The sequence below is a fragment of the Saimiri boliviensis genome, chromosome X, assembly GCF_048565385.1.
Source record: "Saimiri boliviensis isolate mSaiBol1 chromosome X, mSaiBol1.pri, whole genome shotgun sequence".
NCBI lineage: Eukaryota > Metazoa > Chordata > Mammalia > Primates > Cebidae > Saimiri > Saimiri boliviensis.
In genome coordinates, this window is record NC_133470.1 from 30011850 (window position 1) to 30032720 (window position 20871).

The window sequence follows — 20871 nt, forward strand, 5'->3', positions numbered from 1 at the left end:
TGCTAATTGCTTTATACATTGCTCAGAAAAGCAAGGCATTTTTGCAGTTGAGTGGTTGGTCAGTACTCTTAGCCAATCTATTTCTATAGCTTCTTCTTTTTCATCTCCTTCAACAAGGTCATCTGCCAGTATTTTGTCCCCCATATTGTTCTGATCTCAATTTCTACATTAAAAAGACACAGTGGTAAGGGGGTACTTTGCAAGTTAGGCCTAAGAGGAAGGGTAGTTTCCCAAGGATGTTCACATTGATTTTAGTGCCTTTTAAAATATTGGTTGCACAATGAAATGACATATTCTGCCAATTTCCATACTATTCCCAGCATCAGTCTTTCAATGTTTCAACCATGTACACATAAACATGCTTTTCTTGTTTTCTGAATTCCTTCAAGCAAAACATAATTCTATAATGAGCAATTATAGCCTAACACCTGCTGCTTTGAAGAGGACCTTGTCAACATCGATCTAAAATGAAGAACAACAGCTTTCCTTGATTTTAGGAAAATGATAAACAAAGTCCATTTCTTTTTTTTTTTTTTTTTTTTTTTTTTTTTTTGAGACGGAGTTTCGATCTTGTTACCCAGGCTGGAGTGCAATGGCGCGATCTCGGCTCACCGCAACCTCCGCCTCCTGGGTTCAGGCAATTCTCCTGCCTCAGCCTCCTGAGTAGCTGGGACTACAGGCACGCGCCACCAGGCCCAGCTAATTTTTTGTATTTTTAGTAGAGACGGGGTTTCACCACGTTGACCAGGATGGTCTCCATCTCTCGACCTCGTGATCCACCCGCCTCGGCCTCCCAAAGTGCTGGGATTACAGGCTTGAGCCACCGCGCCCGGCACAAAGTCCATTTCTTAGCAGGAAAACTCATAGGCAATGTATTTTAAGGTAGCTCACAGAATAATTAGGATTTAATACAATTAGATTTTTTTACCATCATTTGAGAGAAAGTTGCTGTGGGCTAAGTATTACGGTTAAGGATTCCAAGAAAAACACTAAAATTCCTGGATCCCTTACAGGCAATATTTACTTAAAATAAAACCATCCATAAAAGTCCTTTTCTATTATATTATCTCTTCCTGTTTTTCTTATGACACAAGAACTCTGCTCAAGCTGAAAGGTAAACAAATTGGATAGAAGCATCATTTGATCTCAAGCCGTATCAACAATCTTGTGGATTTTCATTGCCAGGAAATCTTTCTCAAAATTATGCCAGGATAATTACATCAACAAAATGGAGACAGAAATCTCAATATAATGTTAAAAATATAGGGGAAGAACGGGTCGCTGGAAAAAGCCTGCGAGCAGATTGCCCAGAAAGAAAAATGAAGCCATTCTAACATGTTAAAATCTCATCTGAACATTGAAATAAATGATTATTTACTTACAGAGTAAGTGTGTTTTAATATGCAGTCATATGCACATATGATTTTTGTGTGTACCTATATACACAAATATATACATCTATATACCTGAATGTCAACTTGTACATATTAATAGTGCAATAGAAAAGTTTTCTCAGGGATGATTTCTTCCCTGGCACCCCCGGCACTATGACTGACATCTCTTACTGCATCAATAGATAATTTTATCTAAACAAAAGTTATGGATACAATTCCTAGGTTGATGCTTAATAGAGAGTAAACACTAAAAGAATTATCAATAAGCTTCTTATTAAATAAATATATTTATTCATTTAATCTTATGTAAAGAACACAAAAGGTAAATGAAAAAAATAAAAAGAAGAACATTTTATTTTTGTATAAATAAAAAAATCTAGTTCTTTCTTCCTGGATTTTAGATATCTATATCTATCCATATCTATATCTACCTATCTATCTATCTATGTTCATATCTATATCTGTATTGATAATGTTTCTTTTGTTCTTTTTTTTTTTTTTTTTGAGATGGAGTTTTGCTCTTGTTACCCAGGCTGGAGTGCAATGGCGCGATCTCGGCTCACCGCAACCTCCGCCTCCTGGGGTCAGGCAATTCTCCTGCCTCAGCCTCCTGAGTAGCTAGGATTACAGGCACGTGCCACCAGGCCCAGCTAACTTTTTGTATTTTTAGTAGAGACGGGGTTTCACCATGTAGACCAGGATGGTCTCGATCTCTTGACCTCGTGATCCACCTGCCTCGGTCTCCCAATGTGCTGGGATTACAGGCTTGAGCCACCGCGCCTGGCCTCTGTTGTTCTTTAATAAAGAATTACCTAAGCATCTTTTTTCAAGCAGGACAGTGGAAACATAATTATTCTAAGTTGGCAAATATTGACAAGGGAATGAAATGGTGAAAGCAAATCCATCTATAAGAAGGGCCCCCTTACCCTGAATGAATAGGACAGTGAATGAGTGGGGAAACAAAATGATTAAATCAAGTCTTTTGAAAGCACAGCATTATTGTAAGACACACTGCAAAGATCTGTGCAGCTATTCCGCCCTTCCCACATACTCACTGCTTTCTATTATACAAAGAAGGAACACAGAGAAAAGAACATTATACTTGAAGTTCGAGTATCTGGGTTTGAGTGTGACTTTATCACTTACTAATTATGTGATCTTGAAGAAGTTACTTAAGTTTTTGGTGCATCAGTTTCCTTCTCTAAATATGGACAGACAGGCCAGGCTTGGTGGTTCACACTGTGGATAACCCCTCATATAGGCACCGAGGAAGGAGAGCTAAGCAGAATCCTGGCACAATTAAGATCTGAAGAATATCTCAGCTTATACTGTTTCTACTCAGTTATTTCCTTTTATATAACCCTTTATATAATCATATATTAGTTTATAGAATTAGGGCTTGAGGATTATTTCAGTTTATAGTGTTACTACTCAGTTATTTCCCTTTATATAATCCTTTATATATATAATCATATATTAATTCATAGAATGAGTGCCTAAAGAATATCTCAGCACTTATTTATTTCCATATATATATGTAACTATATCTTAGTTCATAATCGGAGGAATGCCTGGAGTTGACATGGTACAGAGCATGAATTAAGCAATAAGCAGCTTATAGTCAGAGGAATGTCTGGAGCAGACACTGTGCAGAGCATGATTTAAGGGAAAAACAGTTACACCAGGACAAGAACCCATGGCCCAGGCGGCAGCATTCAGTATCATAAAGATACCCGCTGTATGGCAGGCTTGGGGCAAGAGCCACTCCTCCTGATAAAGGAGTTGTAGGACCTTGCTCCAGTTCTTGTGGAAGGCTGCCCTCAGACCGGCAATCCCTGGAGCATCCGAGGGCTCAAAACCCCTCCAGATAATTGCACCTTGGTGACTGTGAACTTTTATCAGCTCTTGTTACTGTGCTGCTTGAAAACCATCTTCCTACAGGACTCATTGGAAGCTGCCAGCAGGTGGCGGTAACCCTGACAGCTCTGTCACTGCTGTGTGACTTTAAGCATCCTCCTATAAAACTTCTTAGAAGTAGTATGCCCATAGATAGAGGTATTGCACACTGCACCCTCTTCACTGCGCACGGCCCACCTCCATGCCTTGCTGACCTAATGGGGGTGGACCCCTTTCTGCACACAGCCCACTTCCTTGCCTCGATGACCTAATGGGAACAGACCCCTTGCTGTGCACTGTCCACCTCCTTACCTAGGTGACCTAATGCGGGTGGATCCTTTGTTTTATTGCTCATGACCATATCACTATCCTTAAAGATGACTTCACTCACTGCCATGCCCCATAACCCATGCAGAATAAATACAGACACTTCTGGACATTCAGGACCTCTCCTGTCTCCGTTTATAAGGTGGCATGGCACCTCTGAGCCCAGCTGCATTTTCCTTGTACTTCTGTGTCCTGTCTCTTTATTTCTCGGATCCTGCGCCTCAGCAGAGCATAAGGGACACCCCACGACCCTGTGGGGCCCTCAGCCCTACACATACCTGTAATTCCAACACTTTGGGAGGCCGAAGTGGGCGGATCACTTAAGGCCAGGAGTTCAAGAACAGCTTGGCGAACATGGTGAAACCCCGTTTCCACTAAAACTACAAAAATCAGCCAAGCATGGTGGTGGTTGCAGTGAGCCAAGGTCACTCCACTGCACTAGAGCCTGGGCAGCAGAGTGAGACTCTGTCTTAATCATTAAAAATAGGATATACAAATAGCCAGGGCTAATTGGAGATTCAAATTTGATCATGCATAGGAAAGAGCCCATTACACTATAAGTCACTTTACATTTATAAAACACTACAATTGTCATCCACATACCATTATTATTATGTCATAGTGAAAAAATACAACTTACAAGAGTTCAGCTGAGCTTAAAGAATAATATATTCGTTTGAAGCTCGATCATTGTTGTGTGAGCTTCTTCATATTATCTTATTTCAATTATTATGTTTTAATCTTAGACTCTAATTATATATCCAGTTTTTCTTACACCATTAAGTGAATTTAAAAAGCAGTCACATTAAATAAAGGCCCTTTAAATTTTTTATGAGATAAAGAGTTGCCATAGACACACTCTTTTTGCATCTTACCCTAGTACAGTCAAACTCAATTAACTATTCAGACTGACAAAGCACCTTTTACATTTTTCAGAAAGATACTAAGTGAAAAGTTTGTACTATTTTTCAATTAAGTTATATGTCTTTGAAAATAGCTGATAGTTTAAAGCAAAGGCACTATCACAATAACAGATTATATTTAGTGCAATTTAGTGGACAAAAATGAAGACAGCTAGATTTGAAAATGTGTTCAAAGTGATTTTCCGATGTACCAAAATCAACTGAATGAAACATTGAAAGGTAAGTCCAGAGGCAAGTGATGGTTAAGAAATCCAGGCACAGCCCTGGCACAGTGGCTCACACCTGTAACTGCAACACTTTGGGAGGCTGAGGCAGGTGAATCACCTGAGGTGAGGAGTTCAAGACTAGCCTGGTCAACATGGTGAAACTCCTTCTCTACTAAAAATATAAAAAATAGTGGAGTGTGGTGGCAGGCACCTGTAATCCCAGCTACTCAAGAGGATGAGCAGAAGAATCTCTGAGCCTGGGAGGCAGAGGTTGCAGTGAACTGAGATTGCACCACTGCACTCCAGCCTGGGTGACAAGAGCAAAACTCTTGTCTTCAAAAACGAAAACAAACAGCAAAAAATCGGGGCACAGGTAATTACACAAGGAGTTCACATAACCTCTCTGTTATTCATTTAAAGATGTCTAAAAGGAATTCCTGAGACATTTGGAATGTTTATTGAACATGTCAGAAACTTGTAACTGCTGAATCACCTGGAAATGCACCATTGATTTAGATAATGATGGAATCTAGCTATGGGATAAGTTAAAAGGTCATAAGACCTCCAAGGGTGAAGTTTCAGTGAGGTAGCCAGCCAGGCTATGGAGCAGTTCTGTGAGGATTTTATCAGTCTGGAGTAGAATGTGGGGAGATGATAGCTTTTCTCAACTCAGGTAAAAAGGATTTGACCAAATTCTCATAGCAGTTTTTAAGTTACATAGCTATTTATTACCATCAGTGTTTTTTTTTGAAAATTGTGCAGCATAATTTCTATCATACCATGTCCCCGGTTCTACTTATTCTTTGGACCTCCTTTACTGACTAAATCTACTATTTAATTATCTGTATACAAATTTATCTGCCATTTTCTTTTGAGGTATCCTTATCTGGCCAGAAAATTTAGGGCAAAAGATGTTCCATTCAGAAATTTCTTTTTAATATTATTTATCAGCTTTAACTGATATACATAATCTTTTGCTTTACTGTCAGAGATTTATAACAAAATTATCCAGTGATACCTCCTGATTAAAAAAGTAATGTTTATCCTCAGTATATCAGCTGTTCATTTTTGGTGAAAGGTGGTTTAATGACAGAGCTCTAGATAAGAATATAGTAAGAAACCCTGAGGAGGACATGTTTAATAGTAAAACTGTGAGGCACATAAATACATACTTACTATTATCAATAATATTAATTACCATTTAAATATTGCCTGCTATACATCACAAAGCACTAACAGACTTAAAAAACATTTTTCTCTATCCTGGTCAATTCTATTCAAAAATAGGCATTAATTTCTCCACTTTATGCATAAGAAGAATGAGTCAAAAAAATGTTAAGCAACTTGATCAGGCTCAACTGCCAATAAATTTGAAGACAGGATTCAAACCTCAATTTGCCTGTCCAAATCTCAGGAACTATACCAAGCCATGAGTTACACATTAAACAGCTAAGGCAGCTGGGCATGGTGGCTCACACCTGCAATCCCAGCACTTTGGGAGGCTGACGGGGGTGGATTACTTGAGATTAGGAGTTTGAGACCAACCTGGTCAACATGGCGAAACCCAGTCTCTGCAAAAATACAAACATTAGCCGGGCGTGGTGGTGCATGCCTGTAATACCAGCTACTTGGGAGGCTGAGGTAGGAGAATCACTTGAACCCAGAAGGCAGAGGTTGCAGTGAGCCAAGATCTTGCCACTGCACTCCAGCCTGGGAAACAAGAGCAAAACTTGGTCTCAAAAAAATTAATAAGTAAATAAATAAAAATAAACAGCTAAGGCTAACAGTCAGTATTAAAATTATAAACACTGAAGTGCTTCTCTAAGTTATTATTTAGCATTTAACAAAATATCATTTTCCCATATAGTACATTATTAAAGCAAAGTAAATATGACCTGAAAAGGACTCCATACTTCTATATTTGAGTCCTTGTGGATGAACTACAACCTAACTTAATAAGTAGACAAGATTGAAAACCTAACTTGGGCATATGGGCCTGTAGCAATCACTCAGTCTTGGCCAATCCCAGCAGCCATTCTTCAACCAGTCATGCACGGCTGAGTGTTCAAACTGTTCAAATAAGGAAAACAGCAAGCTGTAACCAGTCCAGCTGTTTCTGTATCTCACTTCCGATTTCTGCACATCACTTTACTTTTTTTGTCTATAATTTGCTCTGACCACAAGGCACCCCTGGAGTCTCTCTGAATCTGCTGTGATTCTGAGGGCTACCTGATTCACAGATCGTTTATTGCTCACGTAGACTTCTTTAATTTGGCCAAAGTTTTCCTTTGAATGCTATTATTTAATTTCTTCTTATTCTTATTCTTATTCTTTTTTTTTTTTTTTTTGGCTTTGTAACATCATTTTTTAAAAATAGCATTTAACTCCTTTGATTCACTGGTTGCTATGGTTTCATTATTTATTCCGTCCAAAGTTTAACCCCCAATGTGGCAGTATTGAGAGCAGGGGCCTTTAAGAGGTGCTTGGGCCTGGGTGTGGTGGCTCACACCTGTAATCCTAGCACTTTGGGAGGCCGAGGTGGGTGGATCACCTGAAGTCAGGAGTTCAAGACCAACCTGGCCATCATGGTGAAACCCCATCTTAAAAAAAAAAAATAAATAAATAAATAAATAAATAAATAAATAAAGAGAGGTGCTTGGATCACAAGGGCTCTGCCCTAATGAATTAATTAGTTAATGGATTAATGCATTATCATTGGAATGGCACTGGTGGATTTATATGAAGAGAGACCTGAGCTAGCAAATTAGCATACACAGCCCTCTTGCCATGTGAAGCCCTATGCTACCTTGGGACTCTATAGAGAGTCCCCACCAGCAAGAAGGCCCTCAGCAGATGTGCCCTTTTGAACTAGGACTTCTTGAAATGGTCTTTGCAAAAGTTATAACAGCAAGAAAATTATGGAAGTGAAAGAGATCTAATCTAGCCAGCTCCTCTCTTGCCTTTAGCCTTCAAGCTGGTCTTAATGATTCCTGGGCTTATGCCAAGCTAACTCTGGGAGACGTTTATAGTTTAAATGATAGTAGCTCTTCTCCAAAACTCCACCGTCTTTGTAAAGCTAATGAGAGACCACCAGGCTAAGAGGATATGGGAACCTAAATTCTGCTGAGGTGTAGACATAAAGGATTGCCAGTCATTATTCCAGAGGTATTAAGATATGCAACTTCCCCAATTACTCTTGGAGATAAAACATCACTATTTTAGAACTTAAGATTGTCCTTTCAGATACCTTTTCAGATATGTTTCATGTCTGATGACTGATGGCTCTACCTTGACCTGCCAACTGCTCCTGCGGCTCCACCCAGAAGATACTCAGTGCATAGGAGGGCCATTTCCCACACTCCTATGATTGCAATCCCAACCAATCAGCAGTAAGCACCTATTGCTTAGCTACCCACATGCCTTACCCCAAACCGTTCTTGAAAAACCCTAGCCTCAGACTTTTTGAGGAGACTGATTTGAGTAACAATAAAACTCTGGTCTTCTGTTTAACTGGCAGCTACATGTGTGTAAAATTCTTCTATTGCAATTCTCTTGTCTTGATAAATCAGCTCTACCTGGGTAGCAGGCAAGAAGAACTCATCAGGCAGATACATTCTGAGCCTCCATAACTGTAAGAAATAAATTCCCTCTCGAAACAAATAACCTAGTTTCAGGTACACAGTTTCATAGCAATAGCAAATGGACTAATACTGAGATTTTTAATGTATTAGGGTTTCTTAGACGTTTTAGCATTGAACCTTTGTCTTAGGAAAATGCATTGAGATATTGAAACCACCACTACAAAATTATAACTGAAATAGTGAAAGAGATCTGACATAACCAACTCCCTTTTACATCTAACCCCCAAGCTATCCTTGCTCATTCCTGGGCATAGGCTGAAATAACTTTGGGAGGAACTTAGTTTATAGCTTATGGTTTAAAACAAAGGCAGTAACAACCTTTCCCCAGAGCCAACCTCCATCTTGCCTGGGGACTAGATTGCCTTTGTAGGATGAATAAATTAGCCAAAAGATTAGAAATTATAGTTTAGGAATCATACAGCTAGAGGCTACAAGATTCTGCTTCTCCCCATATTGCTTTTGGGCATAAAGTTACTATTGTAAAGCCTCAGATCAGTGCTTGAGCTGTTTTGCAGACCCTTTACTTAATGGATCGACTGGCACCACCCAGATAAATAAACTGGCTCATCTCATCCTATGACCCCCACCCAGGAACTGACTCAGTGAAAGAAAGCTTTGACTCTCTATGATTTCATCTCCGACCCATCCAATCATCATTCCTGATTCACTGGCTGCCGACCACCCACCAAACTGTCCTTAAAAACTCTGGTTCCCAAATGCTCAGGGAGACTGATTTGAGTAATAATAAAACTCCAGTCTCCCATACAGCCTGCTCTGCATGAATTACTCTTTCTCTATTGCAATTTCCCTGTCTTGCTAAATTGGCTCTGTCTAGGGAGTGGGCAAGGTGAACCCAATGGGCAATTAGAGTATGTATGTGTATCCAACATCTTGAATTTAATTTTAAGGAATGCAAGAATCCCAAAATAAACTAGAACTTTAGAGTGACCAAGTTTCCTGGTTTGCCTGGGGACTACACAGGTTTGTGGCAGATCAAACTTTAAATTTGAAAACTGAGAAATTCCTGGAAAAACCAAGGCAAGTTGGTTACCCTAAAATGTAGCATTTATATAACACTTTAATAAATTCTTTTTACTAGAAGCTAAGGCTTTTGGTTACATATATTATAAACTAGGCCATGGGTCAAAGCAAGAAAATGAAAGCTTTACTAGGTCAAGTAAAGCTTGTAACCGCCGAAGGGGTGCACCTTGCCCACTGCCTAGACAGAGCCGATTCATCAAGACAGGGGAATTGTAATAGAGAAAGAGTAGCTCCCTCAGATCCAGCTGTGCGGGAGACTGAGGTTTTATTATTACTCATATCAGTCTCTCCTAGCATTCATGGAGCAGAGATTTTAAGGATAACTTGGTCGGCAGAGGGAAGCCAGTGAAACAGGAGTGCTGATTTGTCAGAGATAAAATCATAGGGAGCCAGAGCTGTCTTTTTGCACTGAGTCAGTTCTTGGGTGGGGGCCATAAGATCAGATGAGCCAGTTTATTGATCTGGGTGGTGCCAGCTGATCCATCAAGTGCAGGATCTGCACAATATCTCAAGCACTTATCTTAGGAGCAGTTTAGGGAGGATCAGAATCTTGTAGTCTCCAACTGCATGACTCCTAAACCATAATTTCTAATCTTGTGGCTAATATTAGTCCTACAAAGGCAATCTAGTCCCAAGCAAGAAGGAGTTCTGCTTTGGGAAAGGGCTGTTACCATCTTTGTTTAAACTATAAACTAAGTTTCTTCCATAGTTCAGCCTATGCCGAGGAATGAACAAGGGTAGCTTGGAGGTTAGAAGCAAGATGGAGTCAGTTAAGTTAGATTGCTTTTACTGTCTCAGACCTAATTTTATAAAGGTTGTTTCAATCCCTCCCTTTGGGTTTTATAACACTTAACCTTAAGGTGTTGGCTATGAAGATAGGAAAAGGCCACTGATTGCTCTGGCTTCTTCCTGCTGACGGGGATGTAGTGGGAATGGAAGTTAACCCGAAGGTGAGAAGAGTGGAACTGCTTTGCAACTGTCTGAGTGTACTCATGAAGGCCTGGTTGGGCTTCCAAGGCTTGCATGGCAAAAACATTATTACTCTCATCTCTAGTTTTACTACAATGTTTAAGTGAAGAACCTAGTATAAGGTATAATGAGTCCTAGGATGAGGAGTACAATTCCCAATTTTAAAAGTAAACATTTGAAAGCATTAGTTTGGGGACTTCTAACCCACAAAAAATTTAGAATTTAGTCTAAACTGCAGAAAAAAACCTCAAGAACAGTTAACAGTTCACTATAGTTTTTCTTTTGGAGCATAATTTTTTTTTTCTCTCCAGTCCCCATTTTTACTAAAAACAAATCATTTCTAACATGATTGTTTATAAAATAAATTTTAGTCTTACTGTATTTGGCCTGATTATTTGCATAAAGTGCGGCAAGAATAATTATTTTTCACTTAGGCTTTTTAAATTGGCTTTGATGGAACTCTGTTTCATGAAGAATCTCAGATAGGACTTTTTAAAAGCCGAGCCTAGCCATGGGTTTGTACCCGCAAATACCTATGAGTTGAGCAAAGTCCTCTCCTCTTGAGGTACCAAGACAACTTGGGGTTCCTGGGCCTGTTAGAAAGTGACATCCTTTACTTACCACAGGTCAGGAACCTTGTACAGGGACTCTGTGTGGACAAGGTATAAGGCCAGATTCCCCAGGGGGCTTTAAATGGCTCTATAAGTCAACTTTGATGCCTTAAAGGAAGCATGCCATTCCAGTCAAAGCCTTGGTAAAATGACCAATTTCTCCAATGGTGTCTTGTTACAAAAGAAAGCAGATTCTTATTGCCCATATGCAATTAACTATGCTACCATAAATTGAGAATACTAACAAACGGTTTCCAAATTCTAGAGAAATCAGGTAGAGAGAAACAAATATGCTCCAAAATTTTTCACAGGAGTATATTTTACTCACTTGTTAAAAGTTGCAAATAGCTCTAAAGAAATGTTATCTTGACTCTGAAAACAAAAGAATTAGCAATGTTTAACACATCAGTTCTCCATGTCTAGAAGTTTCCTATTTTCCTCTATTCCAATAGCATAATTTATAAAGTTATGTAAGACCTGCACTCAGAGTCTTATATCTGATTATAAAATGCCTTTTGAAAAGGACCAAAGCAAGACAAAATATTTGTGGATGACAAAAGTCTACAACCATTATTAAAGCTACAATTGACTAGGAATTTTGTTTATTTCTGTGGCACACAACAACTTTACATGTAATTATTAATAGTAAAATCATATTAGAGTTATAGAAGTTTCCCTTACTTTTTGGAACACATACTAATAACAGATTTATATAAATACAGTTCAAAGAAAACCAAACACTATTCACTCTTCTATTTGAAAGTTTTCCTCCTATTCTAATGTCACAATCTCCAGAATTATTAATCAGAAAACTGCATTTAAGAGCACCTGTTACATTTTATAGCTGATTATAAAATCTTTTTTTTTTTGAGACAGAGTTTTGCTCTTGTTGCCCAGGCTGGAGTGCAATCTTGGCTCACCACAACTTCTACCTCCTGGGTTCAAACCTAGCCTCCCGAGTAGCTGGGACTACAGGCATGTGCCACTGGACTACAGGCATGTGTCACACCCAGATAATTTTTAGTAGAAATGGGGTTTCTCCATGTTGGTCAGGCTGATCTTGAACTCCCAACCTCAGGTGATCTGCCTGCCTCAGCCTTCTAAAGTGCTGGGATTACAGGCATGAACCACTGCACCCAGCCTATAAAACCATCTTTTAAAAGGACAAAAAAGAGACAACTATCATCTGTGGATGACAAAAACATTGTAGGGCAGCCAGAGTTAAAGACATGATCGACAAGGAAATTTGTTACCTCTGTGGCATACAGCCATTTAACATAATTACAATTACTACTGATAACATATACTATGTCATATTAGAATTATAGGAGTTTTCCCTAATTTTGGAACCTATGCCAATAATACATATACACGAATACAACCCAAAGAAAGCCATACACCATTTCATATTTGACAATGCTTCCTGTATGATTTTTTTTTTTTTTTTTGAGACGAAGTTTTTGCTCTTGTTACCCAGGCTGGAGTGCAATGGCGCGATCTCGGCTCACCGCAACCTCCGCCTCCTGGGTTCAGGCAATTCTCCTGCCTCAGCCTCCTGAGTAGCTGGGATTACAGGCACGTGCCACCATGCCCAGCTAATTTTTTGTATTTTTAGTAGAGACGGGGTTTCACCATGTGGACCAGGATGGTCTCGATCTCTTGACCTCGTGATCCACCCGCCTCGGCCTCCCAAAGTGCTGGGATTACAGGCTTGAGCCACCGCGCCCGGCCCCTGTATGATTTTTATACAAAATATGTCAAATATCATTTTTGGACTTCAGAGGACCTAATATCTAAAAGATTAGTCTAGAAAGAGACATAATTTATAATTTGATTTTGGAAAGTTTGTCAAACATGAAAGGTTTAAAACACTGGATATCACAAAATAGAATCCCAGGTCACCATAAGCCATTCATTTGGCCAAAATGATAACTCCAAAATCTTAAAAGAAAACCTTTATTCTGCCGGGCGCGGTGGCTCAAGCCTGTAATCCCAGCACTTTGGGAGGCCGAGGCGGGTGGATCACGAGGTCAAGAGATCGAGACCATCCTGGTCAACATGGTGAAACCCCGTCTCTACTAAAAATACAAAAAATTAGCTGGGCATGGTGGCGCGTGCCTGTAATCCCAGCTACTCAGGAGGCTGAGGCAGGAGAATTGCCTGAACCCAGGAGGTGGAGGTTGCGGTGAGCCGAGATCGCGCCATTGCACTCCAGCCTGGGTAACAAGAGCAAAACTCCGTCTCAAAAAAAAAAAAAAAAAAAAAAAAAAAACAAAGAAAACCTTTATTCTGATAGATGAGACAGCTTTCCAAACACAACCCAGTAAAGATAGCATGAGGATAACTGAATTTGTCTCTTCTCTCTACCTTTTCCCCCTGCCACTTACCCAAAACAGCAAACGAAACTCTTTCATTATCTTTTAAAATTACATACAAATCGTCTTCAAAAAAGAAAATCAAATTTCATGTTTGCATTAGTGCATCTTTAATGCTAAAGCTAGTTTTTAAATAAAACTTTAGATATCCGTCTAGTTTTAATTAGCTTGACCATATTGTAAGATATTCATAAACTTTTTAGAACACTTTACAATTTTCTATCAGCAGATCAATTTTCTAAGAAGACCCTGTTCTTTGGACACATGGGCCCAGAATCTGGCCCCACATCAGTATGATTTTAATGTTTTAACCTATGGAAAAAGCTAAATAATTTATTTCAAATCTTAGCCAACTTGTTTATACCCACAGATTTTTTTTTCAAAATCAGCCCTTTATAAAACCTTTTCACTTTGTTTAAACCTTCAGTTTTGTTTCATTATTCTTTTAGTTCAAGACAGACTTTAAAATGTCTGAACTAGACAAAATTACATTCCCTTCAACAAAAGCCATATTCCTATGCCTTCTTAACATCTTTTAACAAAAACACATTCCCTACACATCTTGTATGTGAAACTATTTCTCCAGTAACCTCAATTTTATGTTACAATTCTAACTGTTAGCAATTTTTATTTTTAGTAAAAAACCTGATAAGGAAGCTATTTTAATTATACACTAGGGGTGGAACCTAAGGCAACAGACAGAAGTGAAGATAAGGTCTGACTCTTTCCAGCAAATCTAGGGGCATAGCTCTCCAAGTGTCCCCAGTCCTCATCTATAATATAAAGCTCCAAAGTAGGTAAATTCAACAATTTTCAAAAGTCAAGGAAACAGTTTGACCTTAAAGTATTTAGCAAATCTGATATCTGACCTTAATTTAGACCAAATGTCTACATTTTCAAGACATTTTATTTTAACAATAATTGTTTAAACTGTCTTTATTTCCAAAAGATTACTAAAGTCACATGAAGAAAAAGTCATCAAAGTTTCTATTTTTCTGACAAAATATTTTTTCTATTTAAGCATTTATTTTTCTAAGCCAATTAATCAGAGCTCTTTTATCAAATCACACACACACAAACACACACAACACATATAAATAGAGACAGACAGAAGATTCTGTACTTGTAAGAGTTTTCATTGGCCAGTTTCTTAATTGGATTACTGGCTTCAGGGTGGAGCCCTTGGAGGAACTGGGTGAGGAAAGCATGAATTTCTGGGGCCTAATCACAGCTGAAGACAAAGACAGAGCTCCCAAATTAAGGGTGCCATTTTATACTGCATCCCCAAAAGAAGGGAAATAGTATGGGAGAAGGCAGTATAGTGCTTCTACCCTGCATTTCTTTTTCTCCCTTTTTTGAGATAAAGTCTCCCTCTTTCGCCCAGACTGGAGAGCAGTGGCACAACCTCAGCTCACTGCAATCTCTGCCTCCTGGTTTCAAGTGATTCTCATGCCTTAGCCTCACAAGTAGCTGGGATTACAGGCATGGGCCACCATACCTGGCTAATTGTTGTATTTTACATAGAGACGGGGTTTCACCATGTTGACCAGGTTGATCTTGAACTCCTGACCTCAAGTGATCTGCCCACCTTGGCCTCTCAAAGCACTGGGATTACAGGCAAGAGCCATGGCACCTGGCTATACCCTGCATTTCATTGCAAGACAACTCATAGCCAATCAGCCTATCTTGTAATCAGCCCATCCTTCATGGGAGTCTCACCTCCCAGTGGGTTGTGGGGATATTTCCTTATCTTCCAGGTGACCAAGAGCATGCTTCTCTGATCCAAGTGTGCAGAGTCAAGTAACTTCTGTAACTACTATTAGCTATGCCTTAAAGTATATTTCCTGCCTAGTTGTTACACACCAAAGCTCCCTCATAATATGAAGTAATTTCTGATACCCCCAAAACTCAAAACCATCAGATAACACAATGCAAAACAGAACAGAGCCTTTGATTTTGAGAGGAACATATCTGCTTTTAATTCCTGGGGTTTCATGAGAAAAACAGAGGGTTTCTTTTCCCCAGAACGGATTCTGTGGTGCCTCCTCTGTTTTTTTCCAATGAGTACCAGGCTACCAGAATTTAACTTAGGACCTCTTGTGTGCATTGAAAATGGGAAAAAAAAAAAAGGAGAAAAGTAATTCAGTCGACTGAGAAGAAAAAAACTTTTTTCCAGAAAAACAAATTCCAAGAAGAGAAAAACAAAGGCCTTTTAAATATATCTATAGCTTGCTTATCCACTTTTAATTAAGCTGACTTTTAACCATAGTGCTCTTCAAAAAAGAAATCTTTTTGGATCTCTTATTACCTGACTTTAGTCATGCCACGTGGCTAATATTTCTAGTTTCTGAACTTTACCAAAGGTAACCTCCTAGGTGCTTCAAAGACATTGTAAGCAGTTTCTTTTTACAAGATTTAGAATCTCCACAAGGTAATTCAGAGAAAGGAAAATTCAAGGGAGGAAATCAGAAGCTATCATCTATGAGGAGGAAAAAAACTCAATAAATGGCAAATTTACACCAATAACAAATCAGAAAGGAATCATTCCAGAAGCCAACAATCAAACCCAGGCTACTACTGTCAAAAAACAAAGTCTTAGCTACTGAGCTATACAGTAATGAACAGTTTCTATTGTTTTTCCCTGAAAGGAGCCTAGAGAAGCCAATTTGAAGCTTGCAAGGCTTTTAACATTTCAAGAAAATTTTTTAGGACTAACTATGACATGAACTCCAAAATTCCTGTCCTCTAGATGGCAGAAACCAAGATAAAGTACCATACATGGTCACAAGGTTAAGATCTTAAACAAGACAGACAAATTTCATACAACATTGATCGCAGGGACCCATAGCAAAGTTTGTAACTGACCAGCCTGCCAAGCTAACTTGAAAAGCAGAGTATGGGCATCCCAAACCCACATTCTATCCTGTGATACCCCTCTTTCCATTACAGAACACAGAAAGACAAATTTTAGCACAAACTACATCAGATTTGCTAAGACTAGTCTCACAAATCCTTCTTTCTATTCATCAGACCCTGGCAGAGGAGACAAATAGTTTACTATTTGCTGATACAGAGAAAGAGAGAGAGAGACCAGAAACTTGGCCGATAAGAATTCTTACCCTTTTTGCTGGCATACCAGGTTTCCAATTTCCTTTTCTCTGCAGCTTCCAGAAGAATGGAGTGGTGTCTGATGACCCTGCTGGCTTGCGCTATAGCTGTGGGGTTCAAGCCACTTTACAAGAGAAAATCACCCTTTACCATTTTATGGAACCATAAACAACATTTTTAATTTGCAAGATGCTGCCTAACAGGCTGCATGGGGAACCGAATTAACATTTTCCAACCCAGAAAAATACACGTACAAAATAGACATTAGTCACCTCGTTCAGTACCCAATATCAGCCTGGCAAAGCTCAAACCTTTTCCTGTTGGTCCCTGTTGTCTTTGATCCACTCCAGGTGGAGATGGATGACCTCCAAATGATAATTCACAATGAGGTCTCTGGGCGAGGGAAAGAGCAGATAGTCACCCCGAGAGACAGGCCTGTTGAACCTTCTTTAGAGCTCACCGAATGTGACCAGACAAATAAGGAGGGTTCTCTGAGTTAGGCCTGCTGCACTTCCATCAGCAACCCCTTCTGAGATCCCTTTCACATATAAAAATACTCGCAAACATGAGAGAAACAGAAGGCCTTCCAAATCAGATCCCTAACCAAGAACTTCAAGAGTATCCCTTCCAAACTACCCTCCTATTCTCTGTCTGATAAACCTCCTCGAAATCTTCCTGATTGAGAAGTCTCCCAAACCAGGATACTTCCTACTAATTACAAAGAGTAAACTGAATCCCCACAGGAGCCAAACAGACACCCCACAATGGAGTTAGATACCCCATAGTGGAGCTACAAACAGATACCCTAGCATAAGGCTACAAATGTCCTGTGATGGGGTTACAGTTAAGGGACATCTGCCCCTGACTATTTCTCCATTAAAATTAAATCCATGCACATTGGGTCAGCAGTGCCCCACCAGTAGAGAGAGTACCAGAATCAGCAGCCAGTCCAAGAAAACTAGGCAGCCACTTGCGCTGGCTTCTGAATCAATGAAGGGGGTCCACCAAACAATGGGCAGGTAGCCACAAGGGCAATCCTAGACAAGCCCCCAAATTTGTAACTGCCCAAGGGGTTCACCTTGCCCACTGCCTAGACAGAGCTGATTCATCAAGACAGGGAAATTGCAATAGAAAAAGAGTAATTCACACAGACCTGGCTGTGCAGGAAACTGGAGTTTTGTTATTACTCAATCAGTAAATCAGTCTCCCTAAGCATTCAGGGAGCAGAGTTTTTAAGAATAATTTGGTGGGTGGGGGGAAGCCAGTGAGCCAGGAGTGCTGATTAGTCAGAGATGAAATCATAGGCAGTCAGAGCTGTCTTCTTGCATTGGGTGGAGGCCACGGACCAGATTTATTAATCTGGGCGATGCCAGATGATCCATCAAGTGCAGGGTCTGCAAAATAACTCAAGTACTTATCTTAGGAGCAGTTTAGGAAGGGTCAGAATCTTATAGCCTCCAGCTGCATGACTCCTAAACCATAATTTCTAATCTTGTGGCTAATATTAGTCCTATAAAGGCAATCTAGTCTCCAGGCAAGAAGGAGGTCTGCTTTGGGAAAGGGTTGCTACCCTCTTTGTTTAAACTATAAACTATAAACTAGTGGAGGTTAGAAGCAAGATGGAGTCAGTTAAGTTAGATCTCTTTCACTGTCTCAGTCCTAGTTTTGCAATGGTGGTTTCAAAAGCTTTATGCTTTATTTTACCATTAAAAAAAAAAAAATGAGCTTTCAGTGATAAATTCTAATGACTGCAATGCGGTGGGGGTAGCGAGTTAATTTTTATCAATTGTACAAGGCTGTTTTATTGTAGCTCAAATGTTGGAGGAAAGGGAAGCTTTATGGTATTAGGTCCATTAAGCTAAGATAGACTTTCAGAATTGTCCAAAACATTTTTAAACCTATATGTATTATTGATGACTTAAGTGAGTATATCAGTGAAATAAAATCTTTGGTGAAAAATGGAGTATGGTCTAAAAACATAACAACTTCATAAGTTGTCCATTTTCTCATAAAAATAATTAATGTTGATTTAATTATATATTAGTGATTCAATTTCTAAAGGCCTAACACAAATATAATTCAGTATTTTAATTATTTTCTAATTAGAAACTTACTTTCACTATAACACTAAGTGTCACCAGTATTAATTATTGTTATTTCCTCACACCATACTTGTTTCTAACCAAACAAGCTTCAGCCATCGTTCTCTGAAAATATGGTGTCTTCTAGATGGGAACAAGAACATTTTACATCTCATAACCTCACATTTCTAGGGATGTGATAAAATGCATTGTTATTTCAAATGACACGCAATACTAAAACAACTCAGTTTATGTTTCACTAATTAAGAATTCAAAACAATCTCATTTCGCAAATCCATAATATGCAAACTTGGCTACCAACTGTCCAATCAGATTTTATTCTCCTTTCAAATCAGATTTCTTTTATTCTCTGCACTTACACTATCTTACCAATAGGCTGTCAGATCCTGGTATGTTCTGAGACATTCACTATCTCTTATCACTCACCACTCCTATACTCTCAGGGATAAAATTCTGTTGGAGGCACTCAATTTGGATAGAAACAGTCATAAAACCCAATTTTGCAAATATTAAGTTAGAAAACAATTGGCATAGCATTACACTGCAATAATAGTTACTATGCACTCCTAAAATGTGTTGATCTTATACAATGATGTAAAAGCAAAAGAAGAAAAAAAAGTTGTTCCTAGTATAAAGAGAAAAATGTCAGATATATATAATATAACCTCTGATTTGACTAAAATATACGATAACATTCAGAAGCCAGAATTCAGTATAGCTGGCAGTTCATGGAAGATGTGGAAGCTAGATGTAATCAATGACATAGCTGAATTTGATAAATCAACAAATTTATATAAGGAAAATATCCCTGATAATTAGGATTGAACCTTCTAAATTATCTGTTGATAGTTGATATTCTGATCATTTTCTTCACTGTGAATTCATACAGACTGTATCATTCGAAGGTTTGCTATGCAGAAAGAGAAAGATACCAAAATGCTAAGGCACTGAAGATCAGCTAATTGAGAATTTTTAAAAGATAACCTTGAAATGTGATGATGTAATTTAAAAATAAAATAAAATACTTTTTGGTGTTAAGAGAAAAATTAATTATAAGGTAAAACATTTACTAATATATATTTCAAAACAACACCTGTTAATAACATACGTTCCCATTTTAAAGTAGGTAACAGAAATGAATAACTCATAGTTATATAATGGGTTTCCAAGATTTTATATTATGAAATGTGGTAAAAGGTTTGCTATTTATTATAGAATGTAAAAGGCCCCCCCAAAGCACTTTCAATTACTCATTCATGAAATGCTAATTAATACTTGCAAACTAAAATATTAAGCACTTTAGACTGACCCAATATTAAATTCCAAATTGTTAGATTTTAAAGTGTATGTTAAAAAATACTTAGACTATAATATCTCTTAGTATATACAGACACACAATAAAATATTTGTTTTTATATGTATGTTTGTATATATGTTTTCTATATATAGTATATATATATATATATATATATATATATATATATATATATATACACACACAGAGAGAGAGAGCTAAAGGAAGGGGGTTTTGCTTGTCCAATGTATTTTAGCTGATCACATCATTTTATAGATTTTCATATTTAAAGGGACAAGGAATAAAATAAGAATGCGAAGGTAGAATGTAGCATGTTATCCTCAATTAGAGAAATGTAGAGGAATTTAAATAATTAGACTTTTCCACAAATGTTATATTTGTTGACAGGAAACACAGGTGCTTCTAAACTCACTGCCTTAGGCCATACAAAATTTAGGAGACAGGCCAATTCCCCTTCTCTAGGGAGGAAACTTGTCAGTCAGGAAATCTCAAGAGATAAGCATCCAAAGCCAGTTTACTTATGGGGTTGGTTAAAAGCTTTCAGAGGGTTCCTGTGTAACTGCTGAATATTGTAGGCTAAATTAAACTTGTCGTTTAAAATGTAAACATAAATAGCAACTGAATTTGATTTTTGCTCTTGGTATACAAAATTAATAAAACTATTAACACCTTGGAAAGATTTGAAAATTCATGGGTAGCATTAAGCAAGTTAATATTTAACATTTAGTTTATATGTCAAGACCAATTGTGAGAATTGAAAATATATATTTGTGGTGATGATTATGGCTACCATTTGAGAAGTTATATTGCTCTCTCTCCCAAAGATTTCTTGAGAAATGTTCGTTTGATTTGTGTGATACATTTCCAGCTTTGTTCTCAGAAATGTCTTTTCTACTCACATTCATTCATTCTGTGCAGTATAACACTATGTTCATTATGCTCAGGCTTTAAAATTAGAAACTG

At 38.3% G+C, this 20871-nt stretch overlaps 1 protein-coding gene and 1 long non-coding RNA gene across 11 annotated transcripts in view; both read right to left on the reverse strand.

Moving 5' to 3' along the window:
* The window catches only part of DMD (dystrophin), a 2654855-nt gene that overhangs the window by 2006882 nt on the left and 627102 nt on the right, over window positions 1-20871 (reverse strand). The gene's annotated exons all lie outside the window — the stretch shown is intronic.
* LOC141582685 (uncharacterized) lies at window positions 519-19996 on the reverse strand. The gene is made up of 2 exons (XR_012515567.1): window positions 13291-19996; window positions 519-12962 (listed from the first exon to the last, which is right to left on the reverse strand). It is a non-coding gene; the product is annotated as an uncharacterized LOC141582685 (long non-coding RNA).